This window comes from Plecotus auritus (genome assembly GCF_963455305.1).
Source record: "Plecotus auritus genome assembly, chromosome: 3".
NCBI lineage: Eukaryota > Metazoa > Chordata > Mammalia > Chiroptera > Vespertilionidae > Plecotus > Plecotus auritus.
The window spans coordinates 117,454,636-117,471,252 of NC_137772.1; the positions used below are offsets into that span (position 1 = coordinate 117,454,636).

A 16,617-nucleotide genomic window follows, 5' to 3' on the forward strand; every position below is an offset into this window, starting at 1 on the left:
CCTGATCCCTCCCAACTGCCCTCCCTTGCTGGCCATCTTGTGGTGGCCATCTTGTGTCCACATGGGGGCAGGATCTTTGACCACATGGGGGCAGCCATCTTGTGTGTTGGAGTGATGGTCAATCTGCATATTACTCTTTTATTAGATAGGATAGAGGCCTGGTGCTCGGGTGGGGGGCCAGCTGGTTTGCCCTGAAGGGTGTCCCGGGTCAGGGTGGGGGTTCCCTTGGGGCATGGGGCGGCCTGGGCGAGGGGCCTGTGGTGGTTTGCAGGCCGGCCACGCCCCTCAGCAATCCAAGCGGAAGCCCTGGTATCTGGGGTTTATTTATCTTCTACAATTGAAACTTTGTAGCCTGGAGCAGAGCCAAGCCTTCTGCTTGCTCCATGGCGGCAGCCATTTCTGTTGGGATTTATGTATCTTATATAATTGAAACTTTGTAGCCTTAAGCGGAAGCTTGGGCCAGCCAGGGCTGCAGAAGCTTGGCTTCTTCCATCGCTGTGGGCAACCCTAGCCTCCTGGTCTTTCTAGCTCCATGGCTGCCGCCATTTCTGTTTGGATTTATGTATCTTCTATCATTGAAACTTTGTAGCCTTGACTGGAGGCCTAGGCTGGCTAGGAAAGGCGGAAAGCTTGGCTTCCTCCATTGCTAGGGAAACCCAAGCCTCCCTCCTGCTCTCTGTGGCCGTAGCCATCTTGGTTGGGTTTATTTGCATATTCGCTCCTGATTGGCTTGTGGGCGTGGCTTGTGGGTTTAGTGGAGTGGTGGTTAATTTGCATATTACTCTTTTATTAGATAGGATAGTGAACTTACAGAAAGAGAGATTAAAAAAACAATCCCATTTATCATCGCACCAAAAAAATTAAGATACATAGGAATAAACTTAACTAAGGAGGTAAAAGACCTGTACTCAGAAAACTACAGGACACTGAAAAAAGAGATAGAGGAAGACATAAACAGATGAAAGAACATACCGTGTTCAAGGATTGATAGAATCAACATCATTAAAATGTCCATACTACCCAAAGCAATCTATAGATTCAAAGTACTGCCCATTAAAATACCAAAGGCATATTTCACAGACCTAGAACAAACTCCCAAAAATTCATCTGAAACAAAAACAAAAAGGAATAGCTGCAGCAATCCTGAGAAAGAGGAACAAAGTAGGACAGCTCTCAATACCAGATATCAATCTATATTACAAAGCCACTGTTCTCTAAACTGCCTGGTACTGGCATAAGAACAGACATATAGATCAATGGAATAGAATAGAGAACCCAGAAATCAACCCAAAACACTGTGCTCAATTAATATTTGACAAAGGAGGCATGAACATACAATGGAGTCAAGACAGTCTCTTCAATAAATGGTGTTGGGAAAATTGGACAGATACATGCAAAAAAATGAAACTAGACCACCAACTTACACCATACACAAAAATAATCTCAAAATGAATAAAGGACTTAAACATAAGACGGGAAACCATAAAAATACTAGTGGAATCCACAGGCTGCAAAATCTCAGACATATACTGAAGCAATATCTTCACCGATACAGTTCCTAGGGCAATGGAAACTAAAGAGAAAATAAACAAATGGGACTACATCAAAATTAAAAGATTCTGCACAGCAAAAGAAACTATCAACAAAACAACAAGAATGCCCACTGCATCCGTGAACGTATTTGCCAATGTTATCTCCAATAAGGGTTTAATCTCCAACATTATAGGGAACTCATACAACTTAACAAAAAGAAGATAAACAACCCAATCAAAAAATGGGCAACGGATCTAAATAGATACTTTTCAAATACATACCTACCAACGAGTGAATCTAAAAATCAAGTGAATAAAAAATCTGAAGAACAGAATGGACTGGTGAATATAATAGAATCAGGGACATAGAAAGGGAGTGGACTGACAATTCTCAGGGGCAAGGGGGTGTGAGGGGTTCAGGAAGAGATTGGACAAAAATCTACACCTATGGATGAAGACAGTGGCGGGGGGTAAGGGCATGGGGTGGGGTGGGGAATCAGGTGGAGGGGAGCTATGAGGGGGAAAAAAAAGAGGAACACCTGTAATAATCTGAACAATAAAGATTTTTAAAAAAATAGATACTTTTTGAAAGAGGACATAAGGAAGGCCAAGAGACATATGAAAACATGCTCTATGTCACTAATCATCCGAGAGATGCAAATCAAAACGACAATGCAGTACCATCTCACACCTGTCAGAATGGCTATCATCAACAAATCAACAAATGACAAGTGCTGGCAAGGATGAGGAGAAAAGGGAACCCTCGTGCACTTCTGGTGGGAATGCAGACTGGTGCAGCCACTGTGGAGAACAGTATGGAGTTTCCTCAAAAAACTAAAAATAGAACTCCCATTCGACCCAGTGATCCCACTTCTAGAAATATGTCCCAGGAAACTAGAAACACCAATCAGAAAGGATATATGCATCCCTATGTTCATAGCGGCACAATTCACCATAGCTAAGATTTGGAAACAGCCTAAGTGCCCATCAGCAGATGAGTGGATTAAAAAGCTGTGGTACATCTACACAATGGAATACTACGCTGCGGTAAAAAAGAAGGAATTCTTACCATTTAAAGCAGCATGGATGGAGCTGGAGAGCATTATGCTAAGTCAGTGGTCGGCAAACTCATTGGTCAATAGAGCGGCAAACCGCACTTGTGAGCCGCATGTGGCTCGCGAGCCGCAGTTTGCTGACCACTGTGCTAAGTGAAATAAGTCAGTCAGAGAGAGATAAATATCACATGATCTCCCTCATTTGTGGATTATAATGAACAACATAAACCGATGAACAAAAATAGATCTAGAGACAGAGAAGCATCAATCAGATGCTCAAACCTCAGAGGGAAGGCAGGGGAGGGCAGGACTCAGGGGGAGAGTTCAACCAAAGGACTTGTATGCATGCATATAAGCATAACCAATGGATACATACAACAGAGGGGGTGAGGGCATGAGTGGGGGGATGGGGAGACAATGGGGGGATAAGGACACATTTGTAATACCTTAATCAATAAAGGGGAAAAAAAAGAAGGAACTCTTACCATTTGCAACAGCATGGATGGACATGGAGAGTATTAAGCCAAGAGAAATAAGCCAATCAGAGAAAGGTAAGTATCACATGATCTCACTCATTTGTGGATTATAAAGAACAACATAAACCGATGAACAATAACAGATCCAGAGACAGAGAAGCATCAATCAGATGCTCAAACCTCAGAGCGAAGGTAGGGGAAGGTGGGGGAAGGGGGAAGAGATCAACCAAAGGTCTTGTATGCATGCATATTAGCATAACCAATAGACACAGACACCAGGGGGGTTAGGGCATGAGGCGGGGATGAAGGATGTGGGGGGACAACAGGATGGTAAGGACACATATGTAATACCTTAATCAAAGAAGAAAGAAAAAAAATACATGAACTGCATACATACACTGACTGGCCAGATTATTCTGATCTCAGAACGCATAATAATCTGGCCACTCAGTGTATATCCTATATAATAAAAGGCTAATATGCAACTTGTCCCCTCGACCAGGAGTTCAACCAGCAGTCAGGCCGTCCAACTGCCCATGTCCCCTCCCCCTGGCCAGGCTGGCCGGACCCCACCCATGCACAAATTCATGCACCGGGCCTTATATATATATTGAGTGGCCAGATTATTATGCGTTCAGAGATCATAATAAACTGGCCACTCAGTGTATAAGAAAGCAAAAAATTCCAAGGTGATGTGAAAGACAAGAGATATTTCTTATAAAGGGGCCTTCCTAATTGTTTTTTAAACACAAAATACAACAAAGATCTTGTGTTTACAATTCACAGAATATCTATATGGACCTGCAAACTATTTATTTTTATGGAATATGAAATGCTGTATGGAAAAATAGAAAGCAAAATTACAAATTACATTTCAGATCTGAAACTCTGTGACTCTGTAATGGAAGATAAACCAAAAATAAACATGTTTCCTGATAATCTTTCCTACCTCACAAAGCTATTTGAAAGATAAATACAGTAATGTTTCCATGAGCTTCATTTCACCCTCATTGCAATCATTCTGTTGCATTATACTATTTCTAACTCTTATGGTTGAAAATAATTAAAAGTGTGGCATTTAACTGCCATTAGGAGTCACCTACACGTGAATCTCTTCTTAGCTACCTGAAAACACAGCACAATATAGGTCACAGTTACCCCAAAATTAGTGTTAGGAATTCATTAATGTCCAGTTGTCATCATAAAACTAGTGGCCCGGTCCATGAAATTCATGCACACGGGGGGTGACCCTCAGCTTGGCCTGAACCCTCTCCAATCTGGGACCCCTCACACAGGAATCGGACCTGAAAAGCAATTGGACATCCCTCTCGCAATCCGGGACCGCTGGCTCCTAACCGCTCACCTGCCTGCCTGCCTGCCTGATCGCCCCTAACCACTCTGCCTGCCAAACTGCTCGCCCCCAGCTGCCCCCCCACCGGCCTTCTCACCCCCAATGCTCCCCCTGCCGGCCTGCTAGCCCCCTACTGCCCTCCTTGACAGCCTGCTTGCCCCAACTGGCCCTCCCTGCTGACCTGCTCACCCCCTACTGCCCCGACTGCCGGCCTGCTTGGCCCCAACTGCCCCCCTCCTGGCCTACTCATCCCCAACTGCCCCTCCCGCTGGCCTGCTCACCCCCAACTGCCCCCCCCCCTGCCAGCCTGCTCACCCCCAACTTTCCCCACTGCCGGCCTGATCACCTCCAACTGCCCTCCCCTCCTGGCCTGATCTCCCCTAATCGCCTCTGCCTCGGCACTGCCACTATGGCTTTGTCTGGGCTGCGGCCACAGAGTTGGCTGAGGCGATCAAGGAAGCCAAGCCCCCACCTCCCGCCTGCTCTCCGGCCGGCTTGGCTTCCTGCCTGCTCCGGCCAGTTCCATGGCTCCGGCCGACACCGCCATCTTTGTCGCGGCAATTTGCATATCCCCTTATTGGCTGTGGGTGCCACCATCTTTATTGCAAAGTGATGGTTAATTTGCATATTACTCTTATATTCGACTAGAGGCCCGGAGCACGAAATTCGTGCATGGAGAGGGGGGGGATGTATGTGTCCCTCAGCCCAACCTGCACCCTCACCAATCTGAGACCCCTAGAGGGATGTCCGAATGCACAGTGGGATCGGACCTAAACGGGCAGTCGGACATCCCTCTCACAATCCAGGACTGCTGGCTCCCAACTGCTCACCTGCCTGCCTGCCTGATTGCCCCTAACTGCTTCTGCCTGTCAGCCTGATCAGCCCCTAACCACTCCCCTGCCAGCCTGATTGACGCCTAACTGCTCCCCTGCCAGCGCGATTACCCCTAATTGCCCTCCCCTGCTGGCCTTGTCACCCCTAACTGCCATCCCCTGCCGGCCTGGTCACCCCAAACTGCCCTCCCTTGCCAGCCTGGATGCACTAATTGCCCTCCCCTGCAGGCTGGGTACCCCCAACTGCCCTCCCATGCCAGCCTGGTCACCCCCAATGGCTCTCCTCTTCAGGCCTGGTCCTCCCAACTGCCCTCCCCTGCAGGCCTGGTCCCTCCCAAGTTCCCTTCCCTGCTGGCCTAGTCACCCCCAACTGCCCTCCCCGCTGGCCTTGTACCCCCCAATGGCCCTCCTCTTCAGGCTTGGTCCCCCCCAACTGCCCTCCCCTGCAGGCTTGGTCACCCCCAACTGCCCTCCCCTGCTGGCCTGGTCACCCCCAACTGCCCTCCCCTGCTGGCCTGGTCACCCCCAACTGCCCTCCCCTGCAGGCCTAGTCACCCCCAACTGCCCTCCCCTTCAGGCCTGGTCCCCCCCATCTGCCCTCCCCTTCAGGCCTGGTCCCTCCCAACTGCCCTCCCCCACTGGCCTGGTCACCCCCAACTGCCCTTCCCTGCAGGCCTGGTCCCCTCAACTGCCCTCCCCTCCTGATAGCCCACAACTGCCCCACCCTGCTGGCCATCTTGTGGTGACTATATTGGGACCACATGGGGGTGGCCATCTTTGACCACATGGGGGCGGCCATCTTGTGTGTTGGAGTGATAGTCAATTTGCATATTACTCTTCTATTAGATAGGATAGGATGAAAGACAGGAAACATTTGCCCCCTTGGAGATCTGACCCATTAGGTAAACCATGTCAACAGGAAAAGGCTTAATCAAAACACTAAAAAATACTCACAACCCTATTAAAATACCAACAGTATACTTCACAGACCTAGAACAAACTCTCTAAAAATTCATATGGAATAAAAAAAGACCCCAAACACCCTCAGCAATCCTGAGATAAAAGAACAAAGGTGGAGGGATCACAATACCAGATATCAAGCTATATTACAAAGCCACTATTCTCAAAACTGCCTGGTACTGGCACAAGAACAGACATATAGACCAATGGAATAGAATAGAGAATCCAGAAATTGACCCAAACCACTATGCTCAATTAATATTTGACAAAGGAGGCAAGAGCATACAATGGAGTCAAGACACTCTCTTAAATAAATCGTATTGGGAAAATTGCAGTGGTACATGCAAAAAAAATGAAACTAGACCACAAACTTACACCATACACAATAATAAACTCAAAATGGATAAAAGACTTAAATGTAAGACCTGAAACCATAAAAATCTTAGAAGAAACCATAGGCAGCAAAATTTCACACATTCCTCATAGCAATATGTTTACCAATACATCTTGTAGGACAATGGAAACTTAGGAGAAAATAAACAAACAGGACTACATTAAAATAAAAAGCTTCTGCACAGCAAAAGAAAGCATCAACAAAACAACAAGAAAGCCCACTGCATAGGGCAGGCGTCCTCAAACTATGGCCCGCGGGCCACATGCGGCCTCCCAAGGATATTTATCCGGCCCGCCGGGTGCCGCTGCCTGTCCTGCTTAGCAGCCGACTCGTCCCGGGCCCGCAGTGCGCATAGGAATTTGTTCATAGTTTTTTTTTTTTTAACTATAGTCTGGCCCTCTAACGGTCTGAGGGACAATGAACTGGCCCCCTGTTTAAAAAGTTTGAGGACCCCTGGCATAGGGGAACATATTTGCCAATGATACATCCAAGAAGGAATTAATCTCCAAAATATATAGGGAACTCATACAACTTAATAAAATGGGCAAAGGACCTAAGTATACACTTCTCCAAAGTGAACATACAGAAGGCTAAGAAGCATATGTAAAAATGCTCAAAGTCACTAATCATCAGAGAGATACAAATCAAAATGACAATGAGGTACCACCTCACAACTATCAGAATGGCTATCATCAACAAATTAACAAATGACAAGTGTTGGCGAGGATGTGGAGAAAAGGGAACCCTCATACACTGCTGGTGGGAATGCAGACTGGGTGCAGCCACTGTGGAAAACAGTATGGAGTTTCCTCAAAAAATTAAAACTGTAATTCCCATTAACGCAGTGATCCCACTTCTAGGACTATACCCTAAGAAACCAGAAACACCAATCAGAAAGGATATATACACCCCTATGTTCATAGCAGTACAATTTACAATAACAATTTACAGCAGTGCCCATCAGCAAATGAGTGGATAAAAAAGCTGTGGTCCATTTACACAACAGAAAACTGTGCAGCTGTAAAATAGAAAGAACTCTTACCATTTGCAACAGCATGGATGGACCTGGAGAGTATTATGCTAAGAGAAATAAGCCAGTTACAGAGAGATAAGTATCACATCTCACTCATATGTGGAATCTAATGAACAAAATAAACTGATGAACAAAAATAGATGCAGAGACACAGAAGCATGGAACAGACTGTCGAACCTCAGAGTGAAGGCAGGGGAGGGCGGGTTGGTGGGAAGAGATCAACCAATGAACTCGTTTGCATATATGCATAACCTATGGGGGACAGGGGCAGGCTAGAAGAGGTCAATGGGGGGGGAAAAGGGGAGAAATCCATATCCTATCTAATAAAAAAGTAATATGCAAATTGACCGTCACTCCAACACACAAGATGGCTGCCCCCATGTGGACACAAGATGGCTGCCACAAGATGGCCTGCAGGGGAGGGCAGTTAGGGGTGACCAGGCTGGCAGGGGAGGGCAGTTAGGGGTGACCATGCCTGCAGGGGAGGGCAGTTGGGGGTAACCAGGCCGGCAGGGGGGCAGTGAGGACTGACCAGGCCAGCAGGGTGGGGCAGTTGGTTGCGACCAGGCCAGCAGGGGGGGCAGTAAGGGGCAACCAGTCTGGTGGGGGTGGGGGGATTTAGGGGCGACCAGGCTGGAAGTGGGGGGGGAGTTAGGGGAGACCAGCTTGGCAGGGGGAACAGTGATGGGTGACAGGCCAACAGGAGGGGGCAGTTGAGGGCCACCAGGCTGGCCAGGGGGGGAGCAGTTAGGGGCAACCAGGCCAGCAGTGGGGGCAGTTGGGGGCAACCAGGCCAGCAGGGGGGACAGTAGGAGATGACCAGGCTGGCGGGGGGGGGGGGGGGGGCAGTTAGGTGTGACCAGACTGGCAGAGGAGGGCAGTTGGAAGCAACCAGGCAGATAGGGGGGGGCAGTGAGGGGTGACTAGGCCAGCGGGGGGGGGGGGGGCAGTTAGGGGCAACCAGGCTAGCGGGGGCAGCAGTTGGGGGCGACCAGGCCAGCAGGGGGACAGTTAGGGGTGACCATGACGGCAGGGGGGCAGTTGGGGGCAACCAGGCCAGAAGGGGGCAGCAGTAAGGGGCAACCAGGCTGGTGGAGGGGCAGTTAGGGACAACGAGGCCAATGGGGGTGGAGCAGTTGGGGGTGATCAGGCTGGCGGGGGGGGGGGGGGACAGTTAGGGGTGATCAGGTAGGCAGGCAGGTGAGCAGTTGGGAGCCAGCGGTCCAGGATTGTGAGGGATGTCCGACTGCTGGCAGTTGGACATTCTCCGAGGGTTCCCAATTGGAGAGGGTGCAGGCTGGGCTGAGGGGACCCTCCCCTCCCCCATGCATGAATTTTGTGCACTGGGCCTCTCTCAATATATATATATCCTATCTAATAAAAGAGTAATATGCAGATTGACCATCACTCCAACACACAAGATGGCTGCCCCCATGTGGTCAAAGATCCTACCCCCATGTGGACACAAGATGGCTGCCACAAGATGGCCAGCAGGGGAGGGCAGTTTGGGAGGAACCAGGCCTGCAAGGGAGGGCAGTTGGGGGCGATCAAGCCTGCAGGGGAGGGCAGTTAGGGATGACCAGACTGGCAGAGGAGGTAAGTTGGGGGCGACCAGGCCTGCAGGGGAGAGCAGTTGGGGGAGACCAGGCCTGAAGAGGAGAGCAGTTAGGGGCAAACAGGCTGGCAGGGGAGTGGTTAGGGGGTGATCAGGCTGGTAGGCAGAAGCGGTTAGAGGCAATCAGGAAGGCAGGCAGGTGAGCAGTTGGGAGCCAGCAGTCCCAGATTGGAGAGGGTGCAGGCTGGGCTGAGGGACACCCACCCGCCCCCTGTGCATGAATTTCGTGCACCGGGCCTCTAGTATATATATAAAGAGCCAGGGTCCATAATATCCAAAATGACTGAACAGACAACCGAACACCGGAAGTCAGGCCTGCAGTCAGTGCTGGGTTGCCTCAGCGACCCAGCACTAACTGCCACCACTGCAGGCACAGTGACCCAGCACTGACTGCCAAGGGGGGTGCGGATCAGGCCCAGAGAGAGAAGCAGGGTCTGATCCGCAGCCTCTGTGGCAGTCAATACTGGGTCGGCGCCGCGGAAGTCAGCCGCAGCAGGCGCAACGACCCAGCACTGACTGCCAAGGGGGCTGAGGATCAGGCCCAGAGAGAAGCCCGGAGAGAGAAGCAGGGTCTGATCTGCAGCCTCTGTGGCAGCTGTTGATCAGCCCTTGCCTCTCTTTCTCTCCGGGCCTCGCCTGCAGCCACAGGGGCTGCTGGTCAGCCCCGCCTCTCTGATCAGGCCTGAAGATAGGCCCAGAGACGCTGACTGGCATATAAACCAACCAATCAGAATCAAATCTGGGTGAAGTGCGAGAAGCCAATGGCTGCCTAGGAGGCAGAGCTTTTGACGCTGACTAGCATAGAAACCGACCAATCAGAATCTAATCTGGGTGAACTGCGAAGGTGGAACCTAAGGTGGGGGCTGAGGAGGGGTTTTAAGGGCAACAGCTGTTTGGTGTAAGGTGTAAGAAAGCGATTCAATTTTTTAATGACTGGTTTGGCATTATAGTGCATATGGCTGGCTATCAGTCCAGATATAGGGATTATGTATTTTTGTCTGCCAAAAGCATCTCCTCCTGATGAAAAAGGCTTCCCCCAACCCCATTTAAGCAATCCTATCCTATATAATCTATCTATACTACTAAAAAAGTAATATGCTAATTAGGTCGGGTCCATCGGCCATCTTCCAGACATCCAACTTCCATCCGGACAAAGCCAACGTGGTGGGGGCCAAGGCAGAGGCAGTTAGGGGCAATCAGGCCAGCAGGGGAGGGCATTTGGGGGTGAGATCAGACCAGCAGGGGATTAGGAGCAATCAGGCTGGCAAGGGAGGGCAGTTGGGGGTGAGATCAGGCCAGCAGGGGAGGGCAGTTGGGGGCAAGATCAGGCCTGCAGGGGAGGGCAGTTGGGGGTGAGATCAGGCCAGCAGTGGAGGGCAGTTGGGGGTGATCAGGCAGGCAGGCAAAGAGATTAGGGGCAATCAGGCAGGCAGGCAGGTGAGCAGTTAGGAGCCAGCGGTCCCAAATTGTGAGAGGGATGTCTGACTGTCGGTTTAGGCTCGATCCTCCTAAACCAGCAGTCAGATATCCCCTAAGGGGTCCCCGGTTGGAGAGGGTGCAGGCTAGGCTGAGGGAACCCCTCCCCACCGTGCACTAGTATGTAATAATTTCAACAATAAAGATTAAATAAATAATAAAAAATACATCTTCTAGGAGGGTATATATGTGACCTTCTCTAGACAGGAGGTAGCTCTGAAAACTAATAATGAATATTGGCCAATGGTGACCATCAGGCCCAACAAGAAACAAGGTGTATGTGACCTCACAAAACCATCTGACTGGCTGGTATGAATAACAATGACCATCTAATTAGTAGCTAGTACACTTGAGAATTTAGTCTGGGCCAAATGAGAGGCCTTCTCTCATTTAATCCTCAATATTTTTTTAATTCTCACCTGGGTATATGTTCATTGATTTTAGAGATAGAGGAAGGGGAAGATGGAAAGTGAGAATGAGAAACATCAGCGTGAGAGAGAAACATCAATTGGTTTCCTCCAGGATGTGCCCTGACCAGGGATTGAACCCACAACTTAGGTATGTACCCTGACCAGGAATCAAACCCGCAACATTTTGTATAGGACGATGCTCCAATCAACTGAACCACCTGGCCAAAGCTCATTACAATATTTTAATCTCCAGTTTTACAAATGGGGACACAGTTTTAAGGGTATTAAATAACTTGGCTGCAAGCAACTAGACTCCAAAACCTATCTCCTCATCTATTACACACATCTTACCATTAGTTTCACCTTTTTTTCACGGATCCATGATTTCTGTATCATTTTTATATGGTTATTCCATGACTAGTGACTATAAGATGTTGCCTAGGTCAGACTCCACAGACCCCATAGGCAGGACTAGGAGTAGTAGAGGAAATGAAAACGGATGAGCCACTAGACAGGGGTGGGCAAACTTTTTGACTCGAGGGCCTCAATGGGTTCTTAAACTGGACCAGAGGGCCGGAACAAAAGCATGAATGGAGTGTTTGTGTGAACTAATATAAATTCAAAGTAAAGGAGCGGAGGAGAGAGCAAGAGAACCCTCTGCTCTTTCGGCTCCGTGGGCCGGATAGAACAGCCAAATGGGCCAGATCCGGCCCGCGGGCCGTAGTTTGCCCACGGCTGCACTAGGAGGACTGCACTCTCTTCTCACACAGACCTTCGCAAGGTAGGCATGTCTTATGTGTGTAGACAATTTACCCAAACCATTTATATTAACATAGCACATAGCTTCTTTTGTTATATAACTTAAGTTCTGAAATTATTATTATTACATACCTTGGAAATGAAAGTATTAAGATATCTATCTTGTTTCAAGATAGTTATAATTCATTGTATTGACTCATTCAATCGACAAGCTATTAGTGACTACTGTAATCCAAGCATCAGGCCATTTGCTGAGTATATAAGGATGAATAAGATATAACCTGAGCCCTATAACCTCCAAGGACAAATAAACAGATGAATATGATAACTATGTGGTGAATGCAGTGAAAGGGAGCCATTTAGGGATCAGTCAGTGTCCAAAGATGGGTTTGGGAAGGGGAGTGATAAGGGTTTGCTAAATTAAATAGTACCTGGGACAAGCCTCTAAGGGGCTTACCATGTGAAAAGGAACTGCCTATCTAGTGACCCCAGGTGGAAAAGATTTCATTACCTCAAACATCATACATATCTCTACAACTCCTTGAAAAGTAAAGACCTCAAAAGAACAGCCCAGCTTTTCATGAGGTCATCTCAGTGATCTGAGAGCCAATAGATGTTTGGGTCACAGCCACTCTCAGGTCTTTCTATTTGAGTCAGAAAGACCTGGCAAAAAGATCTACACACACACATATACCCAGGCCAGACTGAAATCCTTACCATTTATAGTACCATCTTTTCCCCAGTGAACTCTATAACCTCAACCAGGTCAACTCACCTGTCTTTTGGCCTCAGCTTCCAACTGTCCTCGTTTGAGTAAGGCCCACTCCCATTATCTGTTTATACAGATGTTCAGCACAGAGGAGGCCCAGGAGAAGACTTCTATGTAGGAACATTTAAATGCTTAATGATCAACAAGAGATGAGGAAAAAAAGGAAAGAGCAAGGAATAGAAGAAAGGGAGGGAGGAATGAGATTGCCCTTAAAATAAAAACTGCCATCATATGTGCACCATGGTGGCCTATCTCTCCTCTTCAACAGACACAACCTAGACATCCTCAAGTAATGGGTATTGATGGAGGTACATGGGAAACACAGGGTCATGGCTAGTTTCATGGCATTCCCTTTCACAGAAGCCAACAGTTCCCAATGAGGATGAGCTCACTGGGTTCCAGAGGGTCTTATGCCGTCCGAGGTCACCCCTGGTCCACAAGAGGCAAGGTCAGTTCCAGGGACTACTTTAGGAAAAAGATGACACCAAAACTTCATCCTCACTGCAGACTCAGAAGTTGGCCTAGCTCCCAAGAGCCCCCTATATTGTGCCTCACCTCCAACGCCATAACAAGGCCAACCCTGGGAAGTATTATGGTGGACAGATGCTGCTCCACTCTGGCCTATGTTAAACAGCCCTCTAGTCTAAAAGCCCCCAATACTTAACAGAGCTGCATTCTTCAGAGGACAAGAATGTATGCAGGCTGTGGAAAGAGGCATGACATGAGGCTTTGAAAACAGATTAACCCCCCTACTACAGAGAGTTCGCTGCTCAGCCAGCAACCCCAAACAAGGGCCACCCAGTCATTTATATCAGGGCCTGCATCTCAGAAAGTCTAGTCAGCAGCAACTTGAGCAAATCTCAGAGTTACTTAAGAAATGACTACTTGAGCCCAGTCGGGCGTGGCTCAATGGTTGAGCACTGACCTATGAACCAGGAGATCACAATTCAATACCCCTTGTCAGGGCACATGCCTGGGATTGCAAACTCCAGCCACTGTAGGGGGCATGCAGGAGGCAGCCAATCAATGATTCTCTCTCATCATTGATGTTTCTACCTCTCCCTCTCCCTTCCTCTCTGAAATCAATAAAAATATATTTTAATAAAAAAAGAAATGACTGTTATAACCCCACCAATTTTTCAAGAATCTGGACCAGTCCGAAACAGTTCCTTAAATAGGCAGTCTTTCCCTTAGCGAGGTATTTTTAATGATATTGCTTTAACCTCTTTTTTAAAAAACTCATGCTACCCTGTTTCTCCCCTTTAGTACAACTTCCACCTGACTCCTGGCCCCTTTAAAGTGCAGCCCCAGTTAGGGTGCTCATCTGGGGTTCTTGCAGGGCCACCACACCAGGCCACAAGGCACAGCCAGAGAAGCAGGCCATCTGTCCACCAAGGCCAGGGTCAACTGCTCAGGTTTTCTTCCCTGTGCAAATAAAATAGAGAATCAGGCCGCAACACTCACTTTTTTATTCTTCTACATGACCATTTTCTCAATTGATATTCTACTCACCTTTTTCTGCCTAGCAAGTGCTTTAAAGAGAAGACAGGAAATAAAACTGGCTCCCGTAGCCTGTACCCCAGAGACACAATTCCCAATTCCTTATCTCTGCACCGCCGCCCCCAAAGGGAAAAGCACAGGGCCCGCTCAAGGTCCCACCTAAGCTGTCACCGCTGCAACTCTCCCCTCCCCCACCCCCCCTCCCCGCGCCTGCTGGGTCAACGCCCGGCTCCCCCAAAGCCGCAGTCACCTGCGGGTGGAGGAGGGAGGTCACTTTCCTTCTGGTGGTTCATTCCAGGTGCGAGATGCACCTTTTATATATATCAAGGTGTATACCAGCCCACCCCTGCCCCACTGAATTCTCTTTCCTAGAGAATGGGAGAAGACACTGAGGGTAAAGAATGCCGTCCCCAGAGAGAAGAGGGGGGGCGGGGGGGGGGAACATAGAGGTGGGAGCCCTGTGCTTGGTGTGACACGCTACCACAGCTCCCGCCCACCCTGCGCGGGGTCCTAGCGCTGCCGCAGGTCTCTGCCGGGCGCGGCTGCGCAGCGAGAGCAGGAGGCATGCGGCTTGCTACCAAGCTGCAGAGGTTGCTAATATTGGGACCTGCGCAGCGGTAGCGGCCCGCAGCACTGCTGTCAACTCGGCGGCCTTTCTCACTGCAACCGGATGAAATACTTAAATAGCCCTTGTTCCCCACCCCCGCTGCGCACAGCCACCCACTCAACTCCATCCAAGCCCCGGAGAGCGATACCGCAGAGAGTGCCAGGCACACCCTTCCCCCTCCCCCGGCTCTCACTGATCGTATAACTCCCGGCCCCTTGCCCCCCACACCCCACCCTCCCACATACAAGAACCCTGCGAACCCTGCCAACAGTGCCCAGCGAGTCTAAACAGTAGATATGTCACCTGAAGGATGGGGGAAGCAGGGGGAGTGCCGAGGACTACTTTGTTATTTTATGGTCTTTATTCAGCCGCTATACCAGCAGTCCTTGTCCGCTAACGCCACAACGCGCCTCTGGGGTCCTCTCCACCCTCGTAGTCCCCACCTTACCTCCCTTGCATCCTACTCTCCCAGTGGCAATTACTGAATTTCAAATGGCTCGATTGCATGTAGCAAACGTCCTACCCTAAAAGTGACTACACTAAAATAATAAGAATCATAAGCTTGGGGTGTGGGGGAGCCCCACTAGCACATCCCATAATCTCTCTATGCCGGGTCCACTAGTGCTGCACGGGGGTTCCGAGGGTCCCTCCAAGGCCAGGCTCGGCCAGTTCACACAATGCCACCGGGCCGGCCCTGCCCTGCAGCCCCTAGGCTCTCCGCGCTGAGAAGCGGGCCCACCCGGGCGCTGGAAAGCCGGCCGCGGACCGCAGGCCAGAAGCTGGGCTCCGGGAAGCGGTTAACTTCAGCTTGCCATTGTTCCGCCCGGCCTTTGGCCTCACCCCCACCCCCATCCTTTCCCCAGCGCTCCGGACTTGCAGGGCCCAAGCCCCGACCCACCTCCCGGGCGCCTCGGAGACCCGCCTGTGCGCTTTCCATAGAGGGAGAAGGATCCAGGACCGAACGAGGTGTCAGGTTCCGATATCCAGCTGGTCCTCAGTCCCCGCACCAAGTCTCCCGCCGCGGCGCGCGCCTCCAGCGGTTCCCACACCGAAAACCACCGCGCAGCTGGGGCGGCGGCGGTCAGCCCCGGAGACCATACACACAAAGAAACGAAGAGGCTCAACTTGGGCCAAAAACCTGGTTACCCAAATGCCGCCATAAGTGTGCAAGCCACCGCCCGTGGCCCCCAGAAATGAGTCCAGAGTCCCCACAGCAACGCAGGGCGCACCAGCCGGGTAGAGGGTGCCGGATGTGGAGCGCGTTAGGACCGCGCGGAGCCGGCCGGGCAACCGCTGAAAGCGCCAAGGGCAGGGGCTGCAGAGCCGGCACCTGCCGACCTACAGCGCGAGGACCGCGTTCCGCCGCGGGGCGCACTAAGGCACCCGCCCTAGCTGCTCGCCCCCGGGGGCGCGGCCCCGACCCCAGACGGCGGCTGCGACCCAGACACTCCAGCAGTCCCAACCTCGGCGCCCATCGCCAGTATCTTGGTGCGAACGCTAGGAACGGTGGCAGCCCCCACAGCGGCCTCAGAGCAGCAGCACTTGTAAAGTTTAGTCTGCTCTGCAACCACCAGAGCTTGCATCCACTGGGGCGGAGTGGGGGGCGGAGAAGTATTTTTCAACCGAATAATTGCAAGGCCAGGAGTTACCACTTTTTTTTTTTTTTTTTAGGACAGCCAGTAATTTTTGCACTAACAGGGCACAGTTTGGGGCTGAGGCTCGGGGAGCAAAGGGGCAAAATGCTAGGCCATCCCATCCCCAGGCCTGAATCCTGCTCGCCTTCTGGCCTCATCAACAGCCCCTGAACCTAAAACAGATAGTTTAGATTGTGGTCTACATCTGGCATG

The 16,617-nt window shown here is 50.2% G+C and overlaps 1 protein-coding gene across 7 annotated transcripts in view; it reads right to left on the reverse strand.

Annotated features, from left to right (window-relative positions):
* The window catches only part of FGF9 (fibroblast growth factor 9), a 238,411-nt gene that overhangs the window by 65,595 nt on the left and 156,199 nt on the right, over window positions 1-16,617 (reverse strand). Inside the window, exon 1 of one of the 7 annotated variants that reach the window (XM_080662100.1) lies at window positions 15,669-15,797. The exons of the other annotated variants lie outside the window; for them this stretch is intronic. The gene's annotated coding sequence lies outside the window, so the exon portion shown is untranslated. Of the gene's footprint in view, window positions 1-15,668; window positions 15,798-16,617 lie in introns of those variants that run through there. 7 annotated transcript variants of the gene reach the window in all.